This window comes from Miniopterus natalensis, chromosome 1 (assembly GCF_054644295.1).
Source record: "Miniopterus natalensis isolate mMinNat1 chromosome 1, mMinNat1.hap1, whole genome shotgun sequence".
Lineage (NCBI taxonomy): Eukaryota > Metazoa > Chordata > Mammalia > Chiroptera > Miniopteridae > Miniopterus > Miniopterus natalensis.
In genome coordinates this window covers 21,540,009-21,557,404 of record NC_142081.1, presented here as the reverse complement: position 1 = coordinate 21,557,404, position 17,396 = coordinate 21,540,009, and the positions used below count along the sequence as shown (strand labels likewise).

The following is a 17,396-nucleotide window of genomic DNA, read 5'->3' as shown; positions in this document are numbered from 1 at the left end:
TCTTCCCACCCTTCACCCCCCTTCCTTTTTCCTCTGAAACATGATCGTCTGTTGCATGTGTCAATGTCTCTGGATCTATTTGGTTCATCAGACTATTCTGTTCATTAGCTTCTTCTTAAAGAAGACCCTTAAACTTTTCCTGTAGTGCTGGTCTGGTGGCGATGAACTCCTTTAGCTTTTTCCTATCTGTGAAGCTCTTTATCTGACCTTCAATTCTAAATGATAGCTTTGCTGGGCAGAGCTATCTTGGTTGTAGTTCCATGTTTTTCATCACTTTGAGTATTTCTTGCCACTCCCTTCTGGCCTGCAAGGTTTCTGTTGAAAAATCAGCTGACAGTCATATGGGTGCTCCCTTGTAGGTAACTAACTGCTTTTCTCTTGCTGCTTTTAAGATTCTCTTTGTCTTTAACCTTTGGCATTTTAATTATGATGTGTCTTGCTGTGGGTTCCTCTTGTTTCGAACTCTCTGTGCTTCCTGGACTTGTAAGTCTATTTCTTTCCCCAGGTAGGGGAAGTTTTCTGTCATTATTTTTTCAAATAGGTTTTCAATTTCTTGCTCTCTTTTTTTCCTTTCTGGCACCCCAATAATATGAATGTTGGGCTTCTTGAAGTTGTCCCAGAGGCTCCTTATACTATCTTCATATTTCTGGATTCTTTTTTCTTTTTGCTCTTCTGGTTGGGTGTTTTTTGTTTCCTCATATTCCAAATTGCTGATTTGATTCTCAGTGTCCTCTACTCTACTGTTGATTCCTTGTAAATTATTCTTCATTTCAGTTCACGTAGCCTTCATTTCAAATTGGTACTTTATTATGTCATCAATGGTCGCACTTGTTTTCATAATACTCTTACTAATATGCTTGAGCATCGTTATAACCATAATTCTGAACTCTGTATCAAGTAGCTTGCTTGGTTCTATTTCATTTAGTTCCTTTTCTGGAAATTTCTTCTGTTCTTTCCTTTGTGACATGTTTCTTTGCTTCCACATTTTGGCTGCTTCCAGGTGTTTGTTTCTATGTATTAGGTAGAGCTGCTATGTCTCCTGGAATTTGTAGAGTGGCTTTCTGTAGTAGGTGTCCTGTAGGGTCCAGTGGCTCAGTCTCCCCAGTCACCTGAGCTGGGCCTTCTAGGTGCTCCCCTCTGTGGGCTGTGTACACTGTCCTGTTGTAGTTGAGCCTTGGTTGCTGCTGGCATCACTGGAAGGAATTGACCCCCAGGCCAATTGGCTGCGAGGACCAGCTGCGACTACAGCCAAAGAGCTGCTGTGCTGGAGACACCCCTATGGAGCAGGATTTGCTTCAGGGGAGCTTTGGTGTTCACCAAGTGCACCCCTTGAATGTGCCACTCATAGATGTGGTAGGGTTGTAATCCAGCATGGTCGAGTCTGACCACTTGGTACACAGTCTCTGGGGCCTCCTGGGAGGTGCAAAGTCAGCCTCTGCCAGTGTCTTGCCCAGGGACTCCCAGCATGAGCTACACAGCAATCGGTAGTTGGCTGCTACTTGTGCTGGGCTTGGAGGTGTCAGGAGAGGCCAAGCTATGAACCAATGCAGGCTGCCACTAGTGCCAGGCCTGGGGCCACTTATTAAGCCATATGGGGCACGCTGCTGCTTGTTTGAGAGATTTTAGGAAAGTCCTAAGCATGAGGCCTGAGAGGCCCCTTGCATAGAAAAGCCACTGGAAATAACTTGGATGAGCTTGCGGGGGGGGGGGGGGGCTCCGGGAATCATGGGGCGGGGCCAAAGGTATGAGACAGGTGCTGGAGATTCAAATATGACGCCTGCCAGCTGTGTGCGGGGAGGGCTCGCCAAAGGAGCAATGGCCTCTGCCAGCTCTTCTGTCTGGGAGAAAGTTGCCCCTCCACCTCTTGCCCCGATTTCAGGCAAGTCAGTTCCTCCCAAAGTGTCCCAGGTTCCTTTCAAGCTGTAGCCTGGAGCTGGGGCTCAGAGAAAGCGAGTCTGAGTGAGTCCCTGTGCGGGCCCTTAAAGAGGAAAGCCGGAGACTCCCGCACCCTCTGGGACCCTCAACAAAAGTTCCAGCTGGTTTTCGCAGCCCAAAGTTGTGGGGATTTCTCTTCCCGGCCCTGGAGCCCTGGGCTGGGGGGTCTGATGTGGGGCTGGGATCCCTCGCTCCTCCAGGAAACCTCCACGGCCAAGATATCCCTCCCGGGATTAAACCGTGGCACCAGGTGTGGGCCTGCAGCTGTCTCTGCGATTCAGCCCCGATCCGCCCCTCCTACCAGTCTTGGTGCTCCTTCAGTTCCCTCCTTGTAGGGCTTCTGTTCAGCTAGATTTCAGGTTCTGAGTGACGGTTGTTGTGTATTTTAGTTGTAATTTTGATGTGGTTGTGGGGGGCGGGGGGTACAGCTATTACCTACGCTGCCAGCTTGTTTCCCCAGGGATAAATTTTTTAAATTAAAGTAACATTTGAGCAAATAAATTGAAGGAGGTAAAAAAATGAGCCATGCAGCCCAGCTGGTGTAGCTCAGCGGTTGTGCCTCGACCTATGATTCAGCTGATCGCTGTTCAATTCCTGGTCAGGGCACATGCCGGGGGTTGAAGGCTCAACCCCCAGTGTGGGGCATGCAGGAGGTAGCCGATCAATGACTCTCTTATCATGGATGCTTCTATCTCTCTCTTCCCTTCTCCTTCTCTCTGAGGTCAATAAAGACATATTAAAAAAAAAAAAAAAAAAGAGCCATGCAAGTAGGATAAGAATTCCAGAAAAAGAAAATAATTGATGCCAAGCTCCTGAGGGGGCAGCTTGCTAGTGTCTGACAAACAGAAAAGAGGTCAGTGTGTCCAGTGCAAAATGAAGACAAGAGACTAGAAGAAATGAAACCAGACGGGTTACACAGGGCAGAGTCATATAGAGCCTTGTAGGTGAAATGCTTTGATTTTTTCCTCTGAGAGAAAGGGGAGCCGTTGGAGTATTCTAAAGGGAAGTTATGTTTTTCATTTGGCTGCTGCATTCAGAACGGATTTAAGGCAACAAGAATGGAAGCAGGGAGACAATTAGGAGGTAACTATCATAATCCAGCAGATGATGGTGAGCTGGGTCCAGACGACTAATGGTAGAAATAGTCCTGAATCTTGTTTGCATATCAGCTCTAGAAAATATTCACTGAGATAATAATATCTATTGAAATCAGACAATTTAAATGGGAGAAAGGTTTGTTAGAGTCCACTATGAATGCTGGAATTAAAGATAGTGTTTGAAAACACAGTAATAGCTCAACTTTCAAAATAAGAAGTTTTATTTACAATATCAATCAAAAGATTAGTTGAGCTATCATACTTTCCATGGTAATTAACCTTATGCTTGACAAGATAAACAGATCTTAAACACTGCGTTAAGTGTATGAGTGTATGAAGGATTACACGTATACACAGTAATTCGCTCTACCCACGGAAGGACAAGACAAGAACAAGAAGAAACAATAAATATTAGGCATCCGCTGTGTGAAAGATTCTATACTAAGAGTTTCATGGGCAGGTTTATAGACTGTTAAGAAAAAACTGTCCCTAACCACAGGAAGCCCACATTGAAGGGAAGAGACAAACTAACTGCAGGACCAGTTCCTAAAAGCTCCCTATAAAACATCAAATACAAAGAATGGCAAAATAAAACTCCAAATAAAGCAAAGCTTTCTAAATGAAATCTCTGTTAAAAAAAAAAAAAAGACTTATCTGGTAAGCAAAGCTTCATCCAACTTGTTATACTCACCAACTAAGGAGGTTAAATTCCTAAAAGAATCTTCTATGGCTGGTTCAGTCATGTAAGGTATACTACTACTATGCCTTTAAACAAAAATTCCCTCACAGAGAACAAGGAACAATAATTAGGTTTTAAATGCAAAGCTACAAGTGGGAAATGGTCTTATCTGTTGGAAAAACACAGTAAAACAAAAAAGACCAAGATTTGGTGGCACAAAATGTATAATTTCTCTTTTTTTGGTATAATTTTTTAACAACAGCTTATCAACATTGCATATATAGTCAGCTTTACGGTTTTAAAGTTGGATTATTTTAATATTAAAAAAAGCTTTAATAAGAGCTATTGCTCACTAACTCTATAATGATACAATACTTTTTCTATAGTGGTTATTTACAGCAGAATGGATTACTCATAAAGACTGTAAAAGTCTCATTTTTTTTAAAGTGTGGTTTAAGAATTCTGGGAACTATACTTTATATACCCTATACAAGATACTGGTCTAACAAAAGAATTTCCCCTAATTTGTAAATGTTTGTGAAAAATCATTTACCTGAAAATGAAAGATACGCCACAAATCAGGAATATTTGCCACACATATGAACAATTTTTAGTATCCTAATGTTAAAATCAATAAACCAAATTTCAGTTTAAAATAGAATATCAACAGAAAATGGGAAAAATATACAACAAGCATTTTACAAAGGAACAGAAATGGCCAACTAACACATGAAATAAATGCTCAACCTCATTAGTTATCAGAAAATGCAAATCAAAGCACTATATACCATTTTACATCTATCAGTTCAGTAAATAGTAAGGAATCAGACAATAAAATATGGAGCAACAAGCACTCTCATGCCCTCACAGGAGCGTAAATTGGTGCAACCATTTTGAAAAGTAATTTAGCATCTAGGAAAGTTGAAGACACACATACCCTTACAACTCAGCAGTTCCTTTTCTAGCTATATACCCTAGAGAAACTCTTACATTTGTGTACAAGAAGGTGTGCAAGATGTCTGCATAACATTGCTTATTGTTTGTAACAATAAAATAATAACAAATACTAGAATCTAATTATCCACTGACAGAAGAAATACAAAATATTCACACATTAGAATACCTTTGGAAGTAAAAATGATACCACAATAAAAATAAATTCTAAAACCTCAATTAAAAAATAAGTCAAGAGAAAACAAAAAAATAAAAAATAAATGATCTACAGCTATAACCATCAACATGGATGAAACTCACTATCATAATGTTGAGGGAGGAAGGAAACAAATTGCTTATACAGTGGTACCTCAGTTTTCCAACGTCTCCATTGACGAACATTTTGGTTTACGAACCCCGTAAGCCCCGAAGGAAATGCTTCGGTTTTCGAACACGCCTCGGAAGTCGAACATGCCACACAGCTTCTGCTGAGGGCAAGATCCTGAGGCCTAGCTGTCGGCTGTTGATCCCTCGGTTTTCAAACATTTCAGAACTCGGTCTTCCGGAATGGATTACATTAGGAAACTGAGGTACCAATGTATTATGATCCCTTTATATAAATCAGGGGTGGGGAATGTCTGGCCTGCAGGCCGTATATATGGCCCCGCAAAATCATTTGGTCTGGCCCTGCCAAGGCAACCACAGGCAGGACTAGAAATTCAATAAATCGAGGAGCTTTTTCATAGCTAATTTTTAAGTTGATAATTTTGTATGGCCCGCGAATGATGTTATAAGTATCCAAATGGCCCTTGGCAGAAAAAATGTTCCCCATCCCCGAATACTAACAACTAACACAGAATACCGCCTGTGTACCAGACACTGTGCACTTTGCATATAATGACTTATTTAATCCTCACAACAGCCCTATCAAGTAGCTTCTATTTTTAATCTCTATTTCATAGATGAGGAAACAGGCACTGAGAAGTTGATTTGCCTAAATCATGTGGTTGATAAGTGGCAGAACAGCCTGGCGCCAGAGTCTGCGCTCTTAGTCCCCTGACATCATACGTCTCACAAAACTATGCAAAACTGAACAAGATAACATTTAGGCTTACGTATACAATTAGCAGCACTACAAAGACAAACAAGAGAATGAGAAACATAATTAAGGTCAATGTTACTTCTGAGGGAAAAGAAATGGTAACATAATCGGGAAAGGTTCATGAGAACTTCAGAAGTTTTAATAATGTCCTCATTTTTAAGCTGGGTAGTAGAGACACAAGTTTTCATTTCATTATGCTCTATAACCTACATATGGTGCATATATTCTTTTGTATAAATGAACTATTTTATAATTTTAATTAGGTGGAAAGCAAGTCACCTAAAATTGTTTCTGGAACTAAGGATAGAGATGGGGAATATAGAAATATAAATATATACACACATATAATTATGAGACATCTAACAAAAAGTAATAAAATAAGTCACATTAGTTATAAAATTTAAGACTCACTTTTACTAACAAAATAAAGTTATTGAAACTTACTCTGTCCAGCCAAATCTGGAATGAACCAGAGGCTTTTGAAGGGCCATTAGAGAGCTACAACTTTCAGAGAAATGGAGACCTTTCTTTCTAGAGTTCTTCTTCCCCTCCTAAATTATGCTTGTTTGCTTTTCTTTGTTCTATAGTCACAACTACACCTCTAACTTTCATAGACAAATTATAAGAAAAATTGGGTACGACAGTAGAATGCTTCAGAAAATTCACTATAAGGACAAAAACTATAGCACATACTCAATATACATAGTAGATATAGAAGACACACCCAGGTAACTTAACCCTGACACCTGGTTCCAAATGTAAGAATATATAAGCTAAAATAGAAAAACCATGGGTAACATTTAAAATAACTGAAAAAAACAACAACTAAATTCACAAATTTCCTTGGATTAGCTAAACTTTTTTGTCAGGAGATTCTAATTCTCACAGGGTTAAATTCCAAAGATAGCACTAAAAGCAAAAATCACATAAATTCTAAATTATATTGGGAATACCTTAAATCATTCATAAAGTACAGTACTACACTATCTTGCAATATACCCAACACAGCCAGAGATTTCTCCTAGTATGGAACAGTTTGCTGTTTTCAACAGAACACAGTTGAAGTAGCAAGCTTATGTTTAGGGTCTATGCTGTGAGAAAAATATCTATCTAGCACTAGAACCACACGGCATGTTCACATTATGAGAAGCACAAAAGCAATGTAAAACAGCAGAAACTCATTGAGCAGAACAGTGAGAGAGCTAAATTTAAATTTAATTAAATCATTTTAAAATGGGACTTTTATTTTACTGTTCTCTGAACACACATGGTTAAATGTGAATATATGCAATTCCACTGTATTCCTCATCACACTTCTACCTCATAATTCTACAGGGGAAGTTACATGAAAAAGAATGTATTGACTGTCCATCTGCTAAAAAAAAAGTCATTTGTTTACTCATAAAAATACCATATTAAATCAATATTACATTAAATTAGAATATTTTATAACAACCATAAAGTATTTCATTTTTGAATTTTCTTGCTTTGATTTTTACTATATCTTATTATGTGGAACTTGGTTTTATGATTTAGAGTGAAGAAAAAAATCTTTTTATTTGATCAAGTAAAGTAAGTGAAAAAATGTAAGGAATCCTAAACTCTCAGCATGGCCAAAGGATTTAGAGGTAAGTCATCTACTCAATCCTATTCAACAATAAATCCTAAGAATTCTGGATTAATTTGCCTAACTGGCATAATTTGCCTAACAGGAAACAATTTATAACTTAATAAATTGAACCACTGGTTCAGTTGTTCCACTTAGGCACTAAGCCAAATGAACAGCAACAAAGTACAGCTTTATTACCAACAGTGAAACAAATATAGTATGTCTAATACTTAACTTACAGGCTTAATAAAATTCATTTTTAAAGTTCATAGTCAGTTTTGTGATAAAAGTAATTTACAAACAGATTCATGAAATGGTACAGAGAGAACAAAGGGTGGTTGCTTTTTTAAACCTACTTCTCAATGAAAATATATTCATTCATCTTCTGTATAAACCTAGGAGTCAGTAAATTTAAAATTTGTTTATATTTCAGTTCAACTGTTTTTATTAATAGGCTACATATGGTTAGGATATTCTGAATACTGTGTTATGTTATTTCTGAAAACCATGCCACCTATGGCATTTTTGAATAAAAAAATTTTAAGAACAGAGTATTCTAACTTTTCAATAGCTAAAACTAAAACTTACTTTATCAACTGTCAGACTAAAGATTTAAAAATCAACAATAAATTAAGTCTGAGATGTTGTAAAGATTGGTATCTGAGAAGAGAACATTGTCACAATTTGAATGTCGAAGCTCTCTAGCCACATACTCCTCAGCCCTGATTACCAGTTAGACCACATGTTCTCAACCAGGGCATCATGTACCCCATAGGCTCTTAAGAGTCAGCAATGGCCTAAGATTATGTACAAATCTGAATGTACATGTATCTGTGCACTTTCTAGGGCCAGACTTCAACTTTCATCAGTTTACAGAAAGGATTCTGTAACTATGAAAAATTTAAGAACCACTGATTTACAGGATTCAAGATGGTGGCGGACTGAGTGGAAGCTATACTGACACTCTTCCAGGACCAACTGGAATTACAACTAAAATATAGAAAAACCATTCTGAATAATCAACTGCAACTGAATACAAGCTGGAAAACACCTTCATAACCCAGGAGGAAAAGTGGAGACAGCATAGAGACTGGTAGGAAGTGCAAAGAAGGCTGGCCGGGCTCCCACAGGCAGCAGCTGAAGGTCCGGAGGGAGATCTCAGCTGTGGGCGGTTCCCACTGAGGACTCTGGGGCCTAAACCCTAAACTGGGCTTCCCAGGCAAGAGCACCAGAACTGAGAAAGGTGCCCACATAACATCTGGCTGTGAAAAGCAGCCAGGTTTCTGTCTGCTAGGGAGAGACGGCTAGAAATGCAGGCATCCTCTTAAAGGGCCAATGCACAGAGTTCTGTGTGCAGCCACTCACCTTGGGCTCCAGCAGAGGGAGGGCAGAGTGGACTGGAGCTGTGTGAGGAGAATCTAGGGTTGTGGGCTCTGGAGATAGAGCTCAGAGGGCACCCCTCTGGATTCCTGTGCTGAGTCATTCCCCCATACTGCAGAGGCAGACATTTACCTTCCAAGCAGCTTTTGCCTGAGGGAAAAGCAATTGCTCTACCCTGCTGGAAAACCTCTTGCCCTACCCATAGGAGTTTCTACAGCCTGGGGCTCATTAAGAGAATCAGATTAATCAGCCTGAAGTCAGAGGCAGACTTCAGAGTGCTTTGAGTCTCTGCCTGTTCTGTTTCTGAATCCAGGCTTTGGAAAAGCAGACTTTGGTGTGTATCTTGGTTGTGTCCAAACACACCCAGCCCCAACAGAGGGGACCTCAAGCCATGGGTGGTTGATAGCTCCAAACAGGATACTCAAGGCCAGTCACAAACAGCATCTCACATTGGCCTGCATCAGAGACCATCCAAAAAGACTGAGAGTCCTAGCAGGCCTACCTAATACATAGAAACAAACTCAAATAGACAGCCAAATGGGGAAACAAAAAAACAAGCCCAAATGAAAGAACAAGAGAAGTATCCAGAAAAACAGCTAAATGAAACAGAGATAAACAATCTATCAGATACAGAGTTCAGAATACTGATTGTAAGGGTGCTCAACAGCATGAAAAAAGATACGGAAACTATGAAGGAAATTAAGAATGAGAGAGCAGAAATAACGAATATGTTGGAAAGAATAAACAGCAGATTAGAAGAAGATGAGGATTGGATCAGTGAATTAGAAGACAAGGTAGAAAAAAATCACTCGATTAGAGATCCAAAAAGAAAAAACAATTAAAAAACAGGAGGGCAGTCTAAGGGAGCTATGGGACATGAAAGGTAACAATATTCACATCAAAGGAGTTCCAGAGGAGGTCAAAAGTAAGCAAGGGTTAGAAAACCTGTTTGAAGAAATAATGGCAGAAAACTTCCCTAACCTGGTCAAGGAAAAAGTCACACAAGTTCAGGAGGCACAGAGAGTCCCAAGCAAGAAGAATCTGAAGAGGCCCACGTCCAGACACATCATAATTAAAATGCCAAAAATTCAAGACAAACAGAATAATAAAGGCAGCAAGAGAAGAGCAATCTGTTACCTACGAAGGAGCTCCCATAAGGCTGTCAGCTGGCTGTTGATCAGAAACTCTACAGGCCAGAAGGGAATGGCATGAAGTATTCATGGTAATGCAAAACAAGGATCTAAATCCCAGACTACTCTATCCAGCAAGGCCATCGTTCAAAATAGATGGTGAGGACAACAAGATGGCAGCATAGGTAACTGAGGTACCCACTGCCTCCCATAACCACATCAAAATTACAACTAAAATACAGAACCATCACTCAGAACCTCCTGAAATCTAGCTGAACAGAAGTCCTACAATGGTCTCATTGCCTTACTAATGTTCATCTTCCCACTCATCTTGTCCACAAAATTCTCTTTTGTTTTGATAAATGGTTTCTTTATTTACTCCTTAAAGATAATAGAAAAACAGAGCTTCATAAAATGAGGAAAGATCCTGTCTACTTAAAACTGCAGTCAAAGGTGGTTTCAAAAGCTGAACCTGAATATTTTTAAGAAACATTTTCTTAAAAAGCTCTCTCTTCTGAGAACTTTTTCTTTCAGTTACAAAACCAATCTTATTTTTTAGTTGATCACTTGCCTTTCAATTGAGAAAACAACTGGTTAACTGAATTTGAAATTCAGCTATACTTACCTTTACCTTTTAAGGTACATTAAGATTTAGATAAAAATACATAATGCCCATCACCCCTAACCCCACATAATCACTCCTAACCCCACACAACACAGAAGATTTCAAGAATTAAATCTTTACTTACAGAACAAAATGGTTTTGCTCTGATATAGCGAGGACTGATTTGGCAAGTAACTTCTTGATGAAAAAGGGCAGAACTGCTGAGAATGCTAGCTTACTTTTTACACTACTTTCCTCCTCTAAGCATCTGTCAAGTGTGGGATGAGAAAAAGGTGCTGCAATCTGGAGAGGCAGACTAGAGTAAAAATATATCTGGGTCCAAGAATTTAAAAAAGAGAGACAGACACACAGAAATGCCATTGGAAAAATTATAGAAATAAGAAGGTTAAAAACAGTTCTGTTCCCCTTTACTGACAAATAATTTCACAAATTATCTATATACATCATCTCTCTCCAATTCTTTAATTCTTTCCAGTCTGACTCCTTCCTTTCCCTCACAACCCTCTTCCTTTATACAAGCCATCAACAAAAGACTTGTAATATATCTTAAATCTGTCCACTGCTCTTCATCTCCACCATCAGAACCATAGTCCAAGACAACTTTGTCTCTTACCTAGACTAGTATAAGCCGTCAACTAGTATTAACTTCTATTTCCTCTACTGTCCCCCTTTGGTCAACTGTGTACACAAAATAGTTAGTGTAATCTTTAAAAATGTAAAATGGATCATGGCACTACGTAACAGTGCATCTTCAAGTTAGTCCAAACTCGCAACATTCAGAGTAAGTATGGCATAATAATTCACATTGCCCACACACTGCCCAAGTGCTTGGAACAATGCCAAGCACACCACAAATGTTCAGTGAATGTTAGCCTATTAAGGGAAAGCCCCAGTCTGCCTCTCTTACTTTGAAGTGACATTCTCCCCAACTAGATCCTTTCAGTTAACTCCCTCTGTCTGAAATGCTTTTTTCTCAGAACCTTCAAGAACTTATGTTTCCCATTCATACTTCAAGTCTCAACCTAAATGCCATCTCTTTGATGACAATTTCTTTTACCTCTTTTTTCCCCCAAGTATTTATATATTTATTTTTGTTAATCCTCACCTGACGATATTTTTTTCCGTTGCTTTTTCAGAGAGAAAGAGTGGGAGGGAAGGAGCGGGGGAGAGAGAAAAACATTAATGTGAGAGAGACACATCAATTGATTGCCTCCCACACTTCTCGACTGGGGAAGGGAGAACCTGCAACCCAGGTAAGTGCCCTTGCCTGGGAATCGAACCCACTGACACTCTAACCACTGAGCCAAACTGGCCAGGGCTCTTTTACCTCTTTCTAAATACCACTTTCTATAATTCTTTATTGTACTACTCTTCTCATTTCCTTCATAGTGTCTTATATTTTGTAATTACTTTTTTGTTTCATTGGTTAAACTCCTTGAACATTATCAGATGACCAAGCATCCATCCAATAAATTCTCTAACTTGCAGGAAACAATGGGTTCTGTTCTATCCAAAATAATCTTAACTAATGTAGGTATTAATCTCCTTTCACCATGAAGCTAAAATATTGGTCACTAATATAAATATGTCACAGCCTGTGCTATGATTCATTACACCTACACCCTTCCCTTAATTGTTAATTAAATATAACTGTCCAACAAAATCTTGTGCTACGTGCTGAAAGAAGAGGATCCAGGATGAGAAAATAAAGGTTATTTTCTCCCTTAAGATCTTATTGAATGATATAAACATAAGATTAAAGAACCAAAAAGGGGGCATTTCAAGCAGGAGATGGGGTGGAATGAAGGGCCATTGTATGTATGTAAAACTGTGTATTTCATCAAAGCTATGATACTATCGAATGCAACATGTATCATTATTTTATGTTCCACTAACAAAGAAAAAAATGCTTCTTGAATTGTTAATAATTGTTCATTAATTGTGAAATACGATCAATAGTAAGATGCCTCTCAATATGAGAATGCATCCCAGTTTCAAAGGTGTTCAAGTCTGAGGAAAAGTAGAAGAGTTCTTGAGAAGGGAGAACAAGAGGAGGAAAAGAGAGGGGAGGAGGAGAAGAAAATAAAAATTACCATTCTATTATTAACACAAAATCAGTGTTCTAGGAACCTTGAGAAGTCTCAGTGATATGGAATATTGATTATTCATTAAAGTCTGTTATCAGGAAGGGGAGAAAAAGCCACTGAAAAGAATGGTCAGAGAGCAGCCCTTGCTGTCTTCTTGTTTTCCTATTGCCTTGTATACCTTCACCTATCCCTTTATTTTTAGCTTTTCTAAATCATTTTGTGTGTCTCTTATATATAGCTTATAGTTGAGTCTTGCTCAGTAATCTAAATTGAAAATCTGGGTGTGTTTTTTAAAAAGATGAGTTAAATATTACAAAAAGATAAATTTTTAAAAATCCATACATTTCAAAACTTTCAGTTGTCTTATGCAACATAGGTTATAACTTAAGGGGGAAAGCATAACTGAACAATCACAATAGCAAATTTAAAATCATAAATACATGAGCTGTTTATAAATGTACAGCTTTAAATGCTTATATTAAAAAGTAAGGCCAACAATTGATGAGTTAAGCATCTATCTGAAGGAATAAAAATTAAAAAAAAGAAAACCCAAAGAAATTACAATAAAATACTACCTCCAGTAACACAGTAGGCTAGATTATTCACCTAATTCTCTTACTGAAAACAACAAAAAGTAATCGGTAAAATTTTATCTAAAAATATACTAAAAACGTTGAAGAGCTGACAAGATGGTAAAGGAATAACCAGATCAAAATCTGTAAGAAAGAGAAACTCAGAGGTAAGTGGCATGATGAAACTCCTTTTGTCCTGTAGACATCTGCCTAACTCACAAAGTTGAGCTTCAGTTCTAATGATCTCTTGGGAGAGAAAAAGTCAAAGTTCAAGACCCAGCCAACATGGAAAATCTAACAGGAGACCCTTTCTCCATAAAGCTGGGACCCCCAAAAGTTTCATTCTCTGGAAAGAGTATAAACCAGAATTAAACCCAGTCTATCCATTCCCATATCTTATCCCCAAAAGACTACAGGGAAATTTGTCCTCCTGTTGCAGAAGAGAACAAGGATTCCTAAGAGTAGTAAAGACAAGTGGCCCAAATAGATATCTGCAACCCAAATTCACCCTATTTGAGTGGTCCAAAATCACAAGGGATGAATTTATAGTCACCAAACTAGTACCTTGAGGCACCTGGAAAAAAACAAAACAAAATAAAAAAACCAAAGGTAAATTCTCTGGAAGTAATGCAGTTAATTCCTTCTTGGGCCTGAAAGAAAACCTACAAACATTTCTTCCAGGGAAAATAAGCAGCTCACAGTCAAAATCTCAAACGGTAAATAAAAAGAAATCTATACCTAGGGACAGCATATGAAACTTCAGAATACCAAAACACGAAGAGCTCAAAAGCAGCCAGAGGTAAAAAAAAAAAAAAAGACAAATTCACTCAAGTGAACAACTATTAGGCAGCTAATTTATCAAGAGGAACAATGGAAACTAAAGAAAATAAAAATATTTCTTCCAACAGCTAAAAAAATAACTGCCAACCCATAATTTTATGCCTAATAAAATATCTACCTATCAAGAATGAGGGTGATAAAGATACTTTCACACACAAAAAAACCTGAGAGTTTATGAAAGAAAATATCATTAAAAAGAATTCTAAAGAACACAATCTTCAGAAAGAAAGAAATCCAGATGGAAAAACCTGAAATCCCTGAAGGAATCAAATTCAGAGGCTCACTGTCATCATTTTCAGCCACACTGACATAAAGAATAGAAAAGCCAGTTAATGACTAGAGAGAAAAAACGATTCATAAAGGAATAAGGAAGAAGGTCCTAGTAGCACTTTAAGTCCCTGGTTCCAGCTGTTCTTAAGGCCTATCGAAACTTTTCCCTTGGAAACTGTGAGATTCCCCAGTGTTCTTATAGTTTGGATTCTGCTTTTCACTTTAAAAATGTAGAAAGGAACCCAGCAGGCATGGCTCAGTGCTTGGGAGTCAACCTATGAACTAAGAGGTCATGGTTCAATTCCTGGTCAGGCATATGCCCAGGTTGCAGGCTCAATCCCCAGTGCGGGGTGTGTACAGGAGGCAGCTAATCAATGACTCTCTCTCATCATTGATGTTTCTATCTCTCTCTCCCTCTCCCTTCATCTCTCTGAAATCAATAAAAAATGTATTTAAAAGAAAAAGTAGAAAGAAGAAAGGCCAGAAATAAATGAAATAGAAACATATAACAAAGGAAATAAAAGTCAAGCATTGGTATTTTTGATAAGGCTAAGAAAATATAGAAAACCTCTAGCAAGACTGATGAAGGAAAAAAGAAGGCACAAAAATATTGCGTATAAAAAAGGGGAGGTATTAACAGAATTTTAAGAAAACAAAAGAATGCTTTGAGCCTGGCCAGTGTGGCTCAGTGGTTGAGCATTGACCACGAACCAAAAGTTCACCAGTTCAATTCCCAGTCAGGGCACATGCCCAGGTTGTGGGCTCGATCCCTAGTAGGGAGCGTGCAGGAGGCAGCCAATCGATGTCTCTGTCTCATACATGTTTCTTTCTCTCTATCCCTCTCCCTTCCTCTCTCTCTAAAACCAATAAAAACTTATTTTTAAAAAAGTATGTTTGTCCTCAAATAAAGTTATCTTCTAAAAAAAAAAAGAATGCTTTGAATAACTTTATGCAAAATACTTCAAAAACTCAGACAAAATGGGTGGATTCTTACAAAAAGAAAAAAAAAAAACCTTTCTAAAAACTGACCTAACTAGAAACAGAAATCCTAAATAAAACCATGTAGAAAACTGAATACATAACTCTCAAAAAATACTAAGCTCACATGCCTCCCCCAAAATACTAAGGCCAGACAGTTGAACAGAAGTTCAACCAAACTTTAAAAGAAACAGATCATTCCAGTTTTAAAGTGATCCTTTCGGAAGGGTAAAGAAAGATTAGTTCTCAAGTCATTCTTTGAGGTTGGCATCATCTGGATACTAAAATCAAATCAGGGTAACATAAGAAATAAATATTATGGGCCAATTTCACCCGTGAACACAGATGCAAAAATCCTAAATGAAATACTAATAAACTAAATCCAACTGTATAGTATAAGAAAGATCATCATGATTAAATTGGGTTCATTCCAGCAATGCAAGGGTAATTCAACATTAGAAAATCTATAGCCCGGCCCAGCATGGCTCAGCGGTTGAGTGTTGACCCAGGATCCAGGCGATCGGGGTTCAATTCCCGGTCAGGGCACATGCCCGGGTTGCGGGCCCGATCCCCAGTCAGGGGCATGCAGGAGGCAGCCGATCAATGACTTTCTCATCATTGATGTTTCTATCTCTCTATCCCTCTCCTTTCCTCTCTATGAAGTCAATAAGGATATATTTTAAAAAAAAAGAAAATCTATAAATGTCATTTACCACCTTAACAGAATAAGGGAGGATAACCATATGATCATCTCACGACTGCAGAAAAATCATCTGATAACATTTCAAATTTATTCTTCGTACACAACCACAAAATCTTAGTCAACTAGCAACCAAATGTCTTTAAACTATAGAGTATCTATCAAAAATCTATAGCAAACATTATTAATTGTGAAATATAAGGAGCACTTCCTTTTAAAAATTAGGTATAGCACAAGAATGCCCAATATTAACACTGTATTGGATACTGTACTGGAAGTCCTAACTAGCCTAGTGAGGCAAAAAAAACCATTTTTAATGGTGTAAGCATTGGAAAGGAAGATACGATTCACATTCATAATACTTTAATAAAATATTTTAGTAAGATGGCTGAACACAGATGTCCATACTAAAAATTCTTACAGTAGCAAATAGAAAATGGGGAGAAGAAAAGGAAAAATATACTTTTTACAACAGTAACAAGAAATAAGGTATCTAATAATTAAATCTGAGAAGATTTGAGAGATCTTTATGGAGAAAAGAATACTTTGCTGAAAAATATTTTTAAATATCCAAATAGCTACAAAGATATACCATGTTTAAGGACAGAAAGACTCAATATGATAAAAAGAATAAGTTTGTGAGTTTGGGTTTGATTCCCAGTCAAGGTGCCTATGAAAGATGATCAATGCTTCTCTCTCACACTGATGTTTCTGTCTCCCCCCTTCCTCTCTCTCTCTCAAATCAGTAAAAACATATCCTCGGGCGAGGATTAAAAACACACAAATACGCACGTGTAGATTAAAAGCTACAGAGATCTTAGGCTCACATACAAGGCAAGACCCCATTTTTTAACAACAGCTTTTAAGAGCTTATTTGGAAGTTCTAGCAGGGGAATGGTTCTCTGCTCTACTGGGAATGGTTAGCCTCTTCGACCAAGTGTGCAGCTTTGGGAGGGACACACATGGGTGAGGAAGGAAGGGGACACTCGCCTAGCCAGCCAGATCAGCAGAATCAACCCTAGAAATCAATGGGGTAACAGATATTGCAGCCAGATCTCCCTCTCATCCTAATATAGCCTTTGAAGTTTTGTATAACTTGACTCAAATTACTCCCATTCATGAATATTTTTTTGCAATTGGCATAAACTTATTAGCCACTAATCACAGGGTTTTAATTTTAACCAAATTGTAGTAATAGTCGATATGGTACTTTAGAATTGACAGCTGCAATGAACAAGAATGAGTGAAGAGCACATGATCAGTATTCGGCTGAGTTCTAGCTGAACGTGCTATGGTCCCGTTGGTTCAAAGATCAACCAAATCCACTGGTTTACCACAATGTAAGTTCTGATAACCACTGCTGTAAGTGATAAGACATAGCCAACATTTTAAATAACACATAAGGTTTTGGCTCTCAGTAATTCCCTGCGAACACTGCCAAAACACTATCTCCTTAAAA

General features: G+C 38.2%; 1 protein-coding gene across 8 annotated transcripts in view; it reads right to left on the bottom strand.

Moving 5' to 3' along the window:
• The window catches only part of NUMB (NUMB endocytic adaptor protein), a 93,428-nt gene that overhangs the window by 53,996 nt on the left and 22,036 nt on the right, over positions 1-17,396 (bottom strand). The gene's annotated exons all lie outside the window — the stretch shown is intronic.